The sequence below is a fragment of the Macaca fascicularis genome, chromosome 2, assembly GCF_037993035.2.
Source record: "Macaca fascicularis isolate 582-1 chromosome 2, T2T-MFA8v1.1".
NCBI classification, from domain to species: domain Eukaryota; kingdom Metazoa; phylum Chordata; class Mammalia; order Primates; family Cercopithecidae; genus Macaca; species Macaca fascicularis.
In genome coordinates this window covers 102,845,150-102,862,031 of record NC_088376.1, presented here as the reverse complement: position 1 = coordinate 102,862,031, position 16,882 = coordinate 102,845,150, and the positions used below count along the sequence as shown (strand labels likewise).

Sequence of the window (16,882 nt, the reverse complement as noted above, 5' to 3'; positions counted from 1 at the left end):
AGCAAAAAATTACTTTTTTCCCTACATATCTATAAATCCTCCCTATAATCCTAAATACTATAGAGAAAAGAAATTACATATGTAGACACAATTACAACTCACAATGTTATTATCTGCCTAATACAGTTTTTATGAAATCACATTGTAGTAATTACAAAGTTAAACAATGTGCATTAGTCACAATTTCTCCCCACTAATCCCAAATCTTTCAGCCACTTTCTGTCATTAAATTCTCCATCATGAGGTAGGCTGGAGGGAAATGGAATTCGAACTGGGGTAGTTTACTAATTTTCTTTTTATCTCTGGCAAATAAGTAGGGAAAAGTAGAAATGTATGATCAGTAGGAGCACTGAAAGGAGATGGGGCACTTTGTCTTATGATCAGAGTTTAGGTTAACACATACACACACACACACACACACACACACACACACACACACACACACACACGTAAGATGCTACAGTTATTCTAACACAGTACAAAATGCTTCCTCAATCTCTTACCTCTTTCCCTGTTGTGAAATGAAATTCTTATCTATTTTATGAATTAGTTGAGGTAACAACAGTGGCGACAACTATAATAACAGTAGCAGTTATTATATTGAATGCTATCTATTTTTTTTTTTTTTTATTTAGTCTCTGCAGGGACTGTCAAAAACTGCCAATGCCAACTCTATTTCAAGTCATCACAGCAGGGTACTGGGAAAAGTTTTCAATTAGCAATAATTGTGCTTCAGATAAACCTCACTGGCTACAACAATTGCCACTGTATGAAGCTCCATCTATTGTTAAGAGTAATGAACACACAGAAACCAGAAAACCTAGAAGAGACAGATGAATTACTGGACACATACACTCTACCAAGACTACACCAGTAGGAAACTGATTCCCTGAACAGACTAACAACAAGCTCCAAAATTGGGTCAGTAATAAACAGCCTAACAACCAAAAAAAGCCTGGGACCTGAAAGATTCACAGCCAAATTCTACCAGATGTACAAAGAAGAGTTGGTACCATTCCTACAGAAACCATTCCAAAAAATTGAGGAGGGACTCTTCCCAAACTCATTCTATTAGGCCAGCGTCATCTTGATACCAAGACCTGAGAGAGACACAACAAAAAAGGAAACCTTCATGCCAATATCTTTGTTGAATGTTGATGCAAAAATCCTCAACAAAATACTTGCAAATAGAATCCAGCAGCACAACAAAAAAGCTAAGCCACCATGATCAAGTAGGCTTCATCCCCAAGATACAAGGTTGATTCAACATATGCAAATCAATAAATGTGATTCATCACATAAACAGAACTAAAGACAAAAACCACATGATTATCTCAATAGATATAGAAAAGGCTTTCACTAAAATTCAATATCCTTTCATGTTAAAAACTCTCAATAAACTACTTATTGAAGGAACATACCTGAAAATAATAAGAACCATCTATGACAAACCCACAGCCAACATTATACTGAATGGACAAAAGCTGGAAACATTTTCCTTGAAAACCAGCACATGACAAGGATGCCTTCTCTCACCACTCATACTCAACACAGTATTAGAAGTCCTAGTCAGGGCAATCAAGCAATAGAAATAAATAAAGGGGATCAAAATAAGAAAAGAGGAGGTCAAACTACCTGTTTGCAAACAACATGATTCTATATCTAGAAAACCCCAGTCTCAGCCCCAGAACTCCTCCAGCCAATAAACAACTTCAGCAAAGTTTCAGGATACAAAATCAATGTACAAAAATCACTAGCATTCCCATACACCAACAATAGCCAAACTGAGAGCCAAAACAAAAAGGCAAGTCCATTCACAATTGCCACACAAAGAATAAAATACCTAGGAACACAGCTAACCAGGGAGGTGAAAGATCTCTACAATGAGAATTATAAAACACTGCTCAAAGAAATCGGAGAAGATGCAAACAAATGAAAAAACATTCCATGCTCATGGATAGGAAAAATCAATATAATTAATATGGTCATACTGCCCAAAGCAATTTACAGATTCAATGCTATTTCTATCAAACTACCAATGACATTCTTCACAGAACTGGAAAACAACTATTTTAAAATTCATATGGAACCAAAAAAAGAGCCTGAATAGCCAGGGTAATCCTAAGCAAAATGAACAAAGCTGGAGGTATCATGTTACTTGACTTCAAACTATACTACAAGGCTTCAGTAACCAAAACAGCATGATACTGGTATAAAAACAGGTACATAGAACAATGAAACAGAATAGAGAGCCCAGAAAGAAGACTGTACACCTACGACCATCTGATCTTCAAGAAAGCTGACAAAAATAAGCAATGGGGAAAAGACTCTCTATTCAATAAATGGTGCTGGGATAACTGGCTAGCCACATGCAGAAGATTGAAGCTGGACCCCCTCCTTACGCCATACACAAAAATCAACTCAAGATGGATGAAAGACTTAAATGTGGCCAGGTGTGGTAGCTCATACCTGTATTCCCAGCACTTCAGGAGGCCAAGGCAGGTGGATCACTTGAGGTCAGGAGTTTGAGACCAGCCTGGCCAACACAGCAAACCCCCATCTTTACCAAAAAAAAGAAAAGAAAAAGTCTGGTGTGGTGGCATGTGCCTGTAATCCCAACCACTTGGTAGGCTGAGGCATGCCCAGGAGGTGGAAGTTGCAGTGAGCCGATATCATGCCACTGTATCTAAAAAAAAAAGTTAAATGTGAAAACCAAAACTATAAAAACCCTGGAAGAAGACAACCTAGGCAATACCATCCTGGACATAGGAATAGGCAAAGATTTCACAGCAAAGACACCAAAAGAAATTGCAACAGAAGCAAAAATCAAGTGTGATCTAGTTAAACTTAAGAACTTCTGCACAGCAAAAGCAACTATCAGCAGAGTAAACAGACAATCTACAGAATGGGAAAAAATTTACAAACTATGCATCTGACAAAGATCTAATATCCAGCATCTATAAAAAACTTAAACAAATTTATAAGAGAAAAACAAATAGCCCCATTAAAAAGTGGGTAGAGGACATGAAAAGGCACTTTTCAAAAGAAGACATACATGTAGCCAACAAGCATATGATAAAAAGTTCACTATCACTGATCATTAGAGAAATGCAAATAAAAACCACAATGAGATACGCTCTCATGCCAATCAGACTGGCTATTATAAAAAGTCAAAAAATAACAGATGCTGGCAAGGTTGCAGGGAAATTGGAACACTTATACACTGTTAGTGGGAGTGTAAATTAGTTCAATCATTGTGGAAAGCAGTATGTTAATACCTCAAAGAGCTAAAAGCAGAACTACCGTTCAACCCAGCAATCTCATTACTGGGTATACACTCAGAGGAATATAAATCATTCTACCATACAGACATGCATGCAAATGTTTATTGCAGCATTATTCACAATAGTAAAGACTTCAATCAACCTAAATGCCTATCAAAGATAGACTGGATAAAGAAAATATGGTACATATGTACCACGAAATACTATGCAGCCCTAAAGATGAATAAAATCCTGTCTTTTGCATGGATGGAGCTGGAGGCCATTATCTTTAGCAAACTAATCCAAGAACAGAAAACCAAATACTGCATGTTCTGACTTACAAATGGGCGCTAAGTGATAAAAACTTATGAACACAAAGAAGGGAACAACAGACACTGGGGTCTACTTGAGCAGAGAGGATGAGAGGAGGGACAGGAGCAGAAAGATAACTATTGGCTACTGGGCTTAATACCTGCATGACAAAATAATCTCTACAACAAACTCCCATGACAAACCTTCACATATATGCCAAACCTAAAATAAAAGTTTAAAAAAAGAGTAATTTACATTTACATATACTATCTGCCCCTAAATAACCCTGCCAGATAACTATGATTACATTATTTTAAGGTGAGAAAACTGAGGCTCAGAGAAATGACATAGCTTGTTCAGGCTCACATGCTTGGAGCTGCTGTATAACGTGAGTGAAGGGCCTTCTATGTCCTGTGTGCCCCTCTGGGTCCACTCTCCATTGTGCCCTCAGGTGGCTAATTTGGAGGGATCACATTGGTGGGCCCTTGGCCCTCTGATATTTGGTGGGTTCAGCCATTTGGAAACTCTGGCAGGTGATTAGAGGGAGAAAGTGACGTGGATTTTCAGAATCAGGGTACTGTATTTCTTCTCCCTTGGTTCCCTCCCCAGAGGACTAATTACACCGCTTCAGCAAAGGTCACAGCACCTATGAGGGCAACTCTCAGTTCTACGTGTTCTCTTTATGCTTTCAGTAATCTCTCCCTTTCCTAACCCCACCGACTGAGGAAAATAATGGCTATAGGGTACTACACTATTATTTCGAGTTTCTCTAGAGAAGGCCCACACCTTTTTAAACAAAACTTTTGGTTTACCCCTCCTTATCCTAATTTGGGTGTACTATTTCCTGCTGGAACACTAACTGATATCTATGCTATTCACTATGACATGCTCTGAGGATATATAATCTGTGCCTTTAAGAAGCTACTATTCTTGAAGTTGGAGCAGAAGCAAGAAAATATAGTGGTCATTCAGTTTTAAAGTGCATATTATCTATAACCTGTTTTCTGGTAACCGTTGGAGAACCTCTCCTTTAATATCTTCAGTATTCTTGGTAAAACTCAGGGTGCCCTCCCTTGGCTTCCTAAGCTTCAGGGTTTAAGCCTGGCTGTTTTTGATAATTATTTGGCAATAGATACACTCTAAACAGCCAAGGAAATCCCTCTCCACTTATTGGACAGAGTCCTTCAGAAAGCCTAGTTCTGAGAAGCAAGAAAGAAGACAGAATAGGCTGGGGTGTACTTACCTTGAGATCTTGGAGTAGCCACCTGTTTGCCCTAGCTACAGGGACAGAAGCTCAGGGGTAACCACCCACATCATCTTGCTAATGGCCTTTTCCTGGTCCAAGATTATAGGGACTTGAACATTCACTTTCGTAATGTATATTTCATTGCAACCACAAAAGGAACAACTAGTTTCAACTGATATGAAACATATACAATTATGTAGAAATCTATATTATTTTGCTAAATTTGAAATATTTTTCATTTAAATTTTGTGATTGTCAATTTTATGTGTGAACTTGGCTAGGCTACAGTCCCCAGTTATTCGTTAATCTAGGTGTAGCTGTGAAGGTATTTTGTGGGTGTGATTAAAACCCATAATCAGTTGATTTTAAGTAAGAGGACTTATCCTAGATAATCCGAAAAAGCCTGATTAAGTCAGTGGAAGTTCATGCCTGAGGGTTCCAGCCTGCCCTTCCTGATGACCTGCCTCATGGATTATGATCAAGCCTAGTCAGTCCCCAAAATTACATAAGCCAATTCCTTGTAATAAATCTCCTAATATGTATCTCCTACAGGTGTTCTATCTGACCCCAACCAATAAAAATATCTACTAGGAAGATCAAAGAGTTGAGACTTTAAATATATTCTTAATTGCTATAATTAAGTAAAAAAAAAAAAAGCTGTACTGACTCAGGAGTGGAAATGACACAGCAAATCATTAAGTAGCTCCAAATAGGCAGAATGCAGAGTTTAAATTGAGAAAAATCACAGTTAGTTCTATAAAATGCTTTATTTTTTCTTTTAATGCAATTCAGAGTTATACGACTACCAGAAAATGGTCTTAAGGATGTATATAAAATCATCCAAATCAGTACACTTGGAGGCTTTGGGGATCTACAGAAACGTATATAAAAAAATCCAATTGGGTCACAATATTAATCAGTTTAATATGTAACATGTTCACAAATGCACTTTATGCATTTGTGAAAATTTATGGAAAGACATGGAGAAAAAATTATAAAGAATTATTACTGCTTTATACTTATACATTAAATACTTTATCAGACTATTACTCAATGCCTGTCCCTTTTCCTTTCAAAACTAGAAAATGTCTGTATCAAAATGACCCAAGATATTTATACTTTTAATAATTCTCCAAGCAGTTATAATGATCAGATGAATACACACCTTAAATGAAGATTATAAGAAAAGTTTTAAGCATCTTCCAAAAATTGTCATGGCCCATAAAAACAACTATGAAATTCTACTGCAGTATGCTACAAAGCAGTATATAATTCCAAGTTCTTCTTCAAAGGTTCATGACAATTTTGTGAAAGGCCAAAAGCTCTTCTAAATGATGTTTTACTTGCAGCCTGATCCTGAAGCAAGGATTTTATAAACAGCACTGCAGCCAGGCCTCAGAGTGATTCTGCAGTGAGTTTAACATCGAAACAAGACTTTGCCATGAACAAAAATCAACCTTCACACAGTTTTGAAAGGGAAGAATTAAGACCTTGGATAGGTGTTAAGAATTTATCTATAGTAACCTAATAACTTAATAGAGAAGGCTCTTAGAGAGCAGAGAAGTGATTTCTTCTCATGTTCTGGCTCTAATAACAAACACAATTGTGAGGAGCCCCATGCTGCCACCTCTTTATCAATGGTCCATTGCACAACATCTTATTGTCTCTTGGTTTGAAACTCATGCCAGCAATTTCTTACCTGCTATATTATCATGTGTACCATTTAAAACTCTTCATACTGCTTAAAATACTTTGGAAGTAGTAGAAAGCAAAGTGTTTTTCTGAATTGAAACAAAATAGAATCCCAGTTGCTCATAATGATAATTAAGGGCTAAAAATTAATTAAAGAAAAGAAAGCTAAAGAAGATGAAAATAAATATTTTTCCCATTTTAAATGCATCAGGTGACATTCTTGGGAGAAAGACACTAAAATAAGAAAGGAATTTAAATGTACAGCTGAAAAAGAAATCTAAAATATTAAGTCACTCAGCACCACATACTGCCCCAGATAGTATACAGAAAATAGAAGACAGTCAACTATTTTAATACTGAGTTTTAAAATTGAGAATAAAAATGTAATTGGCTAGACACAATCCTTCCAGACTATTCTCAATCTTAAACATAAACTTAGCTGATCTTTGCAAATGTAGATTTCTAACACATAATATGAATATGTCACTATATTAGTAAAATAAGCTACAAACCATGAGCAAATGGGAGAAATCACATGAAAAATATTGCTTTTACTTTTAAGACAGATATATGATTATTAGAAATATAAATATACACATGTTCACATATACATAAATATTCAACTTTGGACATGTAGAATATCAACCTTCTGGCATCTTTAATTCAATGACTAAGCTTTATGTTTTTACTGTGATCATGTTTTTATGTTTAAATAGCAACACAAGACAGTGCTTAAGAATCGGGGTCACTCCTGTATTTGCATACTAATTCACAAGTTCCAAACAAAGTCACCTATTTCATTCATATCTGCATCAATAGCATCTTGCTCACTGTAGGACACACAATATAACAGGGATGAAATAATAAGTGAATGAATGCATGCATGTATGCATCAATAAATAAGATGATGAATGGATGGATGGATGGATGGATGGATGGATGGATGAGAAAAAAGAGATCATATAGGCTTAACTGACAACAAAGTGAGTTATCCTCACTTTACATATCAGTCTTGATGAACTGTTCATAGCTCATTTCTCACACCATCAAATACTTCCCCAACAGGAAGAAGAAACAGAAACTGACTCTGCCAGGCTGTTCACTCACATCATCTCATTTAATCTGCACAGCTGCCAAATCAGGTAAGCACTGCCCATTTTACAGAAAACAAGACCACATGCCTTGGTACTGGGTCACCGGGAAAGTGCTGATACCGGATCCAAATCCAGACCCTTTGTAATCCAAAGTGTGTGCCTTTTCTGTTTACATTTCTATAACATCCAGGTGATATGAGCCCCTTCTAATACATGAGCTTATTGAATTATTTGCACATAACTTTATTAATTTACTGTTACTTTGTTTGTCCTATGTGTACGTTCTTTCATAATACTGATGTATGAAAACTTGAAAATATAAAACTAAATTGAAAAAAATCAATCATCCATAATTCTACCACTCTGTAACACAGAAACTGTTTGCAAGTCAAGTGAATCTTGGCTTCCAAATCTAGCATCTTGGCCAAGAATGGGCTGGCAGATTTTCTTTCACCTTCCTACACAGTGATTCTAAGTCACAGCCCACACTCAGCAACTTAGGGCTCTAAAACATGAGACCCTGATTCTCTAAGACCTAGGGATGCCTTTACACCCTTGTCCAAGGATTGAAAAGCCCTGGGTGGGAGGACAATCTGGGCTAATGTTTTGTGAAGAAGTAACTGCACTACAGCCCTTGAAACTCTTCATTTTGCAATGCAATTTCAGCCCTTCTCAGAGGAAACATGTATCTCTGGACAAGCAAAGAAGCACCCTTTCACCCAGAGATAATTTTCACATGAGAATGAACTTTATAGGTCCTCAATTCCCATACCTTCATTGAACAAGTAAAAAAAAAAAAAAAAAAAAAAAACCAAACAAACAAACAAAAAAACTAGCCCAGAGAACATGTAGCCATTAGTGCTTTGGGGTCCTTATCCATCTCCAAATTATTTCCCAGCAGACTGACAGGGAATTTAATTCCTCCTAATAGTCACTCAGTTCCTTAAGCAATGAAGATGCAGACTTACAATAACAACATGTCAGGGGTTTAGACACAATAACCACTGACTTACTGAGGGATTACTGAGGGATTACCACGTGTCACGTGATGCCTAAATTTTTATGTACATAATTTTACTTGACCTTCATAACAATCTGGAGATGGGTGGTATTATTATAACCATCCTGCAGATGGGCAAACAGGCTCTGAGAAGTTGAGCCACTTGTTCAAGGTCATACGGCTAAAAAATGGCTCATCTCCAGTTTGAACCCAGATGAATTAGACATCAAGAGTGTCGATTACCATGCTATACTATCCTGCTCTTAACTGGTCTTGTAAAGTCTTTTAAGAGAGTCCATTCATCTTCTGTTCGTGAAACAGGATCATATAGGGATAATTTTAACCCTGTTGCACCATCCAGGTAACCTGCCACCTAATGCCCTTATTCCCTGGGCCTACCTGAAATGCTTGCATTTAATTCCCTTTAATCTCCTACTTGTTGACTTAAAGGTCCTAATGCAAGATGTGTTGCTGGCTGATGCTCTAATGAAAAGCAGATATCTCAAAACAAAATAGGAAAATGTATCTTGTTGGAGCTAATTTCAAGAGTAGACATAATGGAATAGGACTAAAAGATGCAGTTATGTGGTCTTCTGACATTAGATATCTTGACTAGTAACAGGTTATTCCAAAATCCAAATCTGGGGTCTTCCAGAAGTAAGGCCAGTGTGGCTGATTTTGTCCTTCAAACCCAGTGCCTTACTCTCGGGCCTCAACAATCCAGACTCAACACTTTCCTTTCCTGGTTGAACTCCCAGAACATGAGAAGAAAATGGGACTCGCAAATCGTGGGAGCTGCAAGTGATTCAGTTTAGAGTAACATGGGTTGATCTCTTCTTGTTTCTCCCCTCTTATTTCCTTTGGCCTTATCTCTTCCAGCAGAACTGTGATTACAACAGCAAGCCACTTCAAATCCTTTCTGAAGTAAGATAGAAGTATAAATGAATAAAATAATTATCAGGGAAATGCATGTGGATCTCTTTGCTCTCTGGGTCTACTGCTACCATTTCCCTTCCACCTGTAAGCACCATTCTGGCTTCTTCCACAAAAAACTCAAGGTAAATTGCCTGAAAAACAACATGTGTAGGAAATATGGTCCTTGACTTTAACCCTGAACATAATGTTCTAAGACATTTTTTAAAACTAGATTTCCTTCCAGAATTCAACTTGCACCAGTCTGCCAAATAAACATTTTGGATTCAAACAGTAGTTAGGGAAATGCTTGTATCTTAGATTTGAATGAGAAGAGGAAACTGCTGTGGTTGAGAGATTGTGAAGTGCCATTCCATTTAGCATGACATTAAAAGAGCAGCAACAATCAAAGTTACACTTTTCCTCACCATGAGGTTCCTGTCTGCACAGCACAACACTCATGAGGGGGAGGCATCAATTTTCAGAAGGAAGATCCAGTGTACAACTTGCTCCCCAAGAAATGCAATTGTTTAAAACCAGAACCGACTAAAGTGGCTTATGTAAGCTCACATTTAAGGAAACATCTGCCTCTGTCTTGATTCCCTCATTAGCAACCGGTTATGGCTAAACTACCACATGGTGATCCAAAATGTCAATTCTTTAAAGTTGTAACTTTGCCAAAAGAAATACACAACACATATATGTGGCGCCAATAGCACTGCTTTGATTTATAAGCTAGTCATGCTAGTTTAACTGTAGAAATAGTGCTGTCTTAATATAATATTGTTCCTCTGCAAAGCTGAATCAATTCTTTAGAGTTCTGCTTGGTGAATGAAAACAAGAGAGCAGGTCAACTTGCTAATGAACTACATTTTACCCCATGATTAGGGAAAAGAAGGAAAAAGAACAATCATAATCATTAACAAAAAGTTTACTGCATGCTATTATTAAACTTTGCCTCCCTAAGTAAAATTAAACAATTGTTTATTAATAGGACTCATGTGTTTTTTTACAAGAAAGTCTCAGGGATAAATGTTCAGTGAGAATTGATTCCTACTTTGGATATGATGCGCTTTGGGGAGATGCAGGAAAGAATGGGGGAAAGGGAGTGACAGTATGAACAGACTGAACTAGGTGCAAGAGATGGGACTAGTGAGTTTCACTGGTCACGTATTTCTAAGAGCCAAACCCACTGGCTCTTATGATGTTCCCTAAGCCAGTGACGGGGACTGGAGGAACAAGTCACGGTCACATCCACTGCTGATCCCACTCATTCCCAGGGATAATGCCAGAACCAAGAGAAAGGCCTTCCTAAAGATTGGGAATGGGAGATGCATGAAGGCTCAGGAAGCTGATGCCAGTTTCTTCTTTGCTATACACAACAAAGTCTTTTTCCTACCTGTTTTGTACCTGGCATCACAAGTGCTCAATTCAGCCTGCTCACATGGGGGGCACTAAGTTGATAAGGAATCACGAACACCATGGTGCTAGACAGGAGCGCTGCCATTCAGAAGAAAAACGTTTCAGATATAAATCTGTTGAACTCTGCTCTCAGTTATTCAACCTATGTTATACAATATTTAATTATATTGAATTAATACTTAAAACTTTCATACTTCTATACAATCCACTTGCTGTTTTAGTGTTGCTTTTAATTATAAACTAAGATTCAGTAAGTTTTCTTTTGTTTTTTTAATTATACTTCAAGTTCTACAGTGCATGTGCACAACATGCAGGTTTGTTACATACGTATACACGTGCCATGTTGGTGTGCTGCACCCATTAACTCACCATTTACATTAGGTATATCTCCTAATGCTATCTCTCCCCCCCTCCCCACACCCCATGACAGGCCCTGGTGTATGATGTTCCCCATCCTGTGTCCAAGTGTTCTCATTGTTCAATTCCCACCTATGAGTGAGAACATGCAGTGTTTGGTTTTCTGTCCTTGTGATAGTTTGTTCAGAATGATGGTTTCCAGCTTAATCCATGTCCCTACAAAGGACATGAACTCATCCGTTTTTACGGCTGCATAGTATTCTATGATGTGTATGTGCCACATTTTCTTAATCCAGTCTATCATTGATGGACATATGGGTTGGTTCCAAGTCTTTGCTATTGTGAATAGTGCCGCAATAAACATACATGTGCATGTGTCTTTACAGCAGCATGATTTATAATCCTTTATATACCCAGTAATGGGATGGCTGGGTCAAATGGTATTTCTAGTTCTAGATTCTTGAGGAATCGCCACACTGTCTTCCACAATGGTTGAACTAGTTTACAGTCCCACCAACAGTGTAGATGTGTTCCTATTTCTCCACATCCTCTCCAGCACCTGTTGTTTCCTAACTTTTTAATGATCGCCATTCTAACTGGTGTGAGATGGTATCTCATTGTGGTTTTGATTTGCATTTCTCTGATGGCCAGTGATGATGAGCATTTTTTCATGTGTCTGTTGGCTGCATAAATGTTTTCTTTTGAAAAGTATCTATTCGTATGCTTCACCCAGTTTTTGATGGGGTTGTTTTATTTTTTCTTGTAAATTTCAGTTCTTTGTAGATTCTGGATATTAGCCCTTTGTCAGATGGGTAGATTGTAAAAATTTTCTCTCATTCTGTAGGTTGCCTGTTCAATCTGATGGTAGTTTCTTTTGCTGTGCAGAAGCTCTTTAGTTTAATTCGATCCGGTTTGTCCACTTTGGCTTTTGTTGCCATTGCTTTTGGTGTTTTAGTCAAGAAGTCCTTGCCCGTGCCTATGTCCTGAATGGTATTGCCTAGGTTTACTTCTAGGGTTTTTATGGTTTTAGGTCTAACCTTTAAGTCTTTAATCCACCTTGAATTAATTTTTGTATAAGGTGTAAGGAAGAGATCCAGTTTCAGCTTTCTACATATGGCTAGCCAGTTTTCCCAGCACCATTTATTAAATAGGGAATCCTTTCCCCATTTCTTTTTTTTTTTCAGGTTTGTCAAAGATCAGATGGTTGTAGATGTGTGGTATTTTATTATTTCTGAGGGCTCTGTTCTGTTCCATTGGTCTATATCTCTGTTTTGGTACCAGTACCATGCTGTTTTGGTTACTGTACACTTGCAGTATAGTTTGAAGTCAGGTAGTGTGATGCCTCCAGGTTTGTTCTTTTGACTTAGGATTGTTTTGGCAATGCAGCCTCTTTTTCGGTTCCATATGAACTTTAAAGCATTTTTTTCCAATTCTGTGAAGAAAGTCATTGGTAACTTGATGGGGATGGCATTGAATCTATAAATTACTTTGGGCAGTATGGCCATTTTCTCGATATTGATTCTTCCTATCCATGAGCATAGAATGTTCTTCCACTTGTTTGTGTCCTTTTTTATTTCGTTGAGCAGTCGTTTGTAGTTCTCCTTGAAGAGGTCCTTCACAACCCTTTTAAGTTAGATTCCTAGATATTTTATTCTCTTTGAAGCAATTGTGAATGGGAGTTCACTCATAATTTGGCTCTCTGTTTGTCTGTTATTGGTGTATAGGAATGCTTGTGATTTTTGCACATTAATTTTGTATCCTGAGACTTTACTGAAGTTGCTTATCAGCTTAAGGAGATTTTGGGCTGAGACGATGGGGTTTTCTAAATATACAATCATGTCATCTGCAAACAGGGACAATTTGACTTCTTCTTTTCCTAATTGAATACCCTTTATTTCTTTCTCTTGCCTGATTGCCCTGGCCAGAACTTCCATCATTATGTTGAATAGGAGTGGTGAGAGAAAGCATCCCTGTCTTGCGCCAGTTTTCAAAGGGAATGCTTCCAGTTTTTGCCCATTCAGTATGATATTCACTGTGGGTTTGTCATAAATAGCTCTTATTATTTTGAGATATGTCCCATCAATACCTAGTTTATCGACAGTTTTTAGCATGAAGGGCTGCTGAATTTTGTCAAAGGCCCTTTCTGCATCTATTGAGATAATCATGTGGTTTTTGTCTTTGGTTCTGTTTATATGATGGATTATGTTTATTGATTTGTGTATGTTGAACCAGCCTTGCATCCCAGGGATGAAGCCAACTTGATCGTGGTGGATAAGCTTTTTGATGTGCTGCTGGATTCAGTTTGCCAGTATTTTATTGAGGATTTTTGCATCGATGTTCTTCAGGGATATTGGCCTGAAATTTTCTTTTTTGTTGTGTCTCTGCCTGGCTTTGGTATCAGGATGATGCTGGCCTCATAAAATGAGTTAGGGAGGACTCCCTCTTTTTCTATTGATTGGAATAATCTCAGACGGAATGGTACCAGCTCCTCTTTGTACCTCTAGTAGAATTCGGCTGTGAATCTAGCCTGGTCCTGGACTTTTTTTGGTTGGTAGATGTTCAATTACTGCCTCAATTTCAAAGCCTCTTATTGGTCTATTCAGGGATTCGACTTCTTCCTGGTTTAGTCTTGGGAGGGTGTATGTGTCCAGGAATTTATCCATTTCTTCTGGATTTTCTAGTTTATTTGTGTAGAGGTGTTTATAGTATTCTTTGATGGTAGTCTGTATTTCTGTGGGGTTGGTGGTGATGTCCCCTTTATCATTTTTTATTGCATCTATTTGATTCTTCTCTCTTTTCTTCTTTATTAGTCTTGCCAGAGGTCTACCTATTTTGTTGATCTTTTCAAAAAACCAGCTCCTGGATTCATTGATTTTTTGAAGGGTTTTTTGTGTGTCTATCTCCTTCAGTTCTGCTCTGATCTTAGATATTTCTTGTCTTCTGCTAGCTTTTGAATGTGTTTGCTCTTGCTTCTCTAGCTCTTTTAATCGTGATATTAGGGTGTCAATTTTAGATCTTTTCTGCTTTCTCTTGTGGGCATTTAGTGCTATAAATTTCCCTCTACACACTGCTTTAAATGTGTCCCAGAGATTCTGGTATGTTGTGTCTTTGTTCTCACTGGTATCAAACAACATCTTTATTTCTGCCTTCTCATTTTGTTATGGACCCAGTAGTCATTCAGGAGCAGGTTGTTCAGTTTCCATGTAATTGAGCAGTTTTCAGTGAGTTTCTTAATCCTGAGTTCTAATTTGATTGCCCTGTGGTCTGAGAGACAGTTTGTTATAATTTCTGTTCTTTTACATTTGTTGAGGAGTGCTTTACTTCCAACTATGTGGTCAATTTTGTAATATGTGTGATGTGGTGCTGAGAAGAATGTATATTCTGTTGATTTGGGGTGGAGAGTTCCACAGATGTCTATTAGGTCTGCTTGGTGCAGAGCTCAGTTCAATTCCTGGATATCCTTGTTAACTTCCTGTCTTGCTGATCTGTCTAATGTTGACAGTGGGATGTTAAAGTCTCCCATTATTATTGTGTGGGAGTCTAAGTCTCTTCGTAGGTCTCTAAGGACTTGCTTTATGAATCTGGGTGCTCCTGTATTGGGTGCATATATATTTAGGATAGTTAGCTCTTCCTGATGAATTGATCACTTTATCATTATGTAATGGCCTTTTTGTCTCTTTTGATCTTTGTTAGTTTAAAGTGTGTTTTATCAGAGACTAGGATTGCAACCCCTGCTTTTTTTTGTTTTCCATTTTCTTGGTATATCTTCCTCCATCCCTTTATTTTGAGCCTATGTGTGTCTCTGCATATGAGATGGGTCTCCTGAATACAGCACACTGATGGGCCTTCACTCTTTATCCAATTTGTCAGTCTGTGTCTTTTAATTGGAGCATTTAGCCCATTTACATTTAAGGTTAATATTGTTATGTGTGAATGTGATCCTGTCATTATGATGTTAGCTGGTTATTTCGCTTGTTAGTTGATGCAGTTTCTTCCTAGCATTGATGGTCTTTACAATTTGGCATGTTTTTGCAGTGGCTGGTACCGATTCTTCCTTTCCATGTTTAGTGCTTCCTTCAGGAGCTCTTGTAAGGCTGGCCTGGTGGTGACAAAATCTCTCACCATTTGCTTGTCTGTAAAGGATTTTATTTCTCCTTCACTTATGAATCTTAGTTTGGCTGGATATGAAATTCTGGGTTTAAAATTCTTTTCTTTAAGAATGTTGAATATTGGCCCCCACTCTCTTCTGGCTTGGAGAGTTTCTGCTGAGAGATCTGCTATTAGTCTGATGGGCTTCCCTTTGTGGGTAACTCGACCTTTCTTTCTGGCTGCCCTTAACATTTTTTCCTTCATTTCAACTTTGGTGAATCTGACAATTATGTGTCTTGGAGTTGCTGTTCTCGAGGAGTATCTTTGTGGCATTCTCTGTATTTCCTGAATTTGAATGTTGGCCTGCCTTGCTAGTTCTCCTGGATAATATCCTGAAGAGTGTTTTCCATTTTCCATCTTGGTTCCATTCTCCCCATCACTTTCAGGTAGATTTGGTCTTTTCACATAGTCCCATATTTGTTGGAGGCTTTGTTCATTACTTTTTACTCTTTTTTCTCTGAACTTCTCTTCTTGCTTCATTTCATGAATTTGATGTTCAATCACTGATACCCTTTCTTCCATTTGATCGAATCAGCTACTGAAGCTTGTGCATGTGTCACGTAGTTCTTGTGCCATGGCTTTCAGCTCCATCAGGTCATTTAAGGTCTTCTCTATGCTGTTTATTCTAGTTAGTCATTCATCTAATCTTTTTTCAAGGTTTTTAGCTTCTTTGCGATGGGTTCGAACATCCTCCTTCAGCTTGGAGAAGTTTTTTATTACCAATTGTCTGAGGTCTACTTCTGTCAACTCGTCAGTCATTCTCCATCCAGCTTTGCTCTGTTGCTGGCAAGGAGCTGTGTTCCTTTGGAGGAGAAGAGGCACTCTGATTTTTAGAATTTTCAGCTTTTCTGCTCTGTTTCTTCCCCATGTTTATGGTTTTATCTACCTTTGGTCTTTGCTGATGGTGACATACAGATGGGGTTTTGGTGTGGATGTCCTTTCTGTTTGTTAGTTTTCCTTCTAAAAGTCAGGACCCTCAGCTGCAGGTCTGTTGGAGTTTGCTAGAGGTCCACTCCAGACCCTGTTTGCCTGGGTATCACCAGCGGAGGCTGCAGAACAGCAAATATTGCAGAACGGCAAATGTTGCTCCTGCTCCTTCCTCTGGAAGCTTCATTTCAGAGGAGCACCCGCCTGTATGAGGTGTCAGTCAGCGCCTAGTGGTAGGTGCCTCCCAGTTAGGCTACTCAGGGGTCAGGGACCCACTTGCGGAGGCAGTCTATCTGTTCTCAGATCTCAAACTCCATGCTGGGAGAACCACTACTCTCTTTGAAGCTGTCAGACAGGGATGTTTAAGTCTGCAGAAGTTTCTGCCACCTTTTGTTCAGCTATGCCCTGCCCCCAGAGTTGGAGTCTACACAGGCAGATAGGCCTCCTTGAGCTGCAGTGTGCTCCACCCAGTTCCAGCTTCCTGGCAGCTTTGTTTTCCTACTCAAGC

General features: G+C 38.3%; 1 protein-coding gene and 1 non-coding gene across 6 annotated transcripts in view; both read right to left on the bottom strand.

Moving 5' to 3' along the window:
* MYRIP (myosin VIIA and Rab interacting protein) overlaps positions 1 to 16,882 on the bottom strand; it is a 417,675-nt gene that overhangs the window by 254,174 nt on the left and 146,619 nt on the right. The gene's annotated exons all lie outside the window — the stretch shown is intronic.
* Positions 636 to 777, bottom strand: LOC123572145 (U4 spliceosomal RNA). The gene has a single exon (XR_006696465.2). It is a non-coding gene; the product is annotated as a U4 spliceosomal RNA (small nuclear RNA).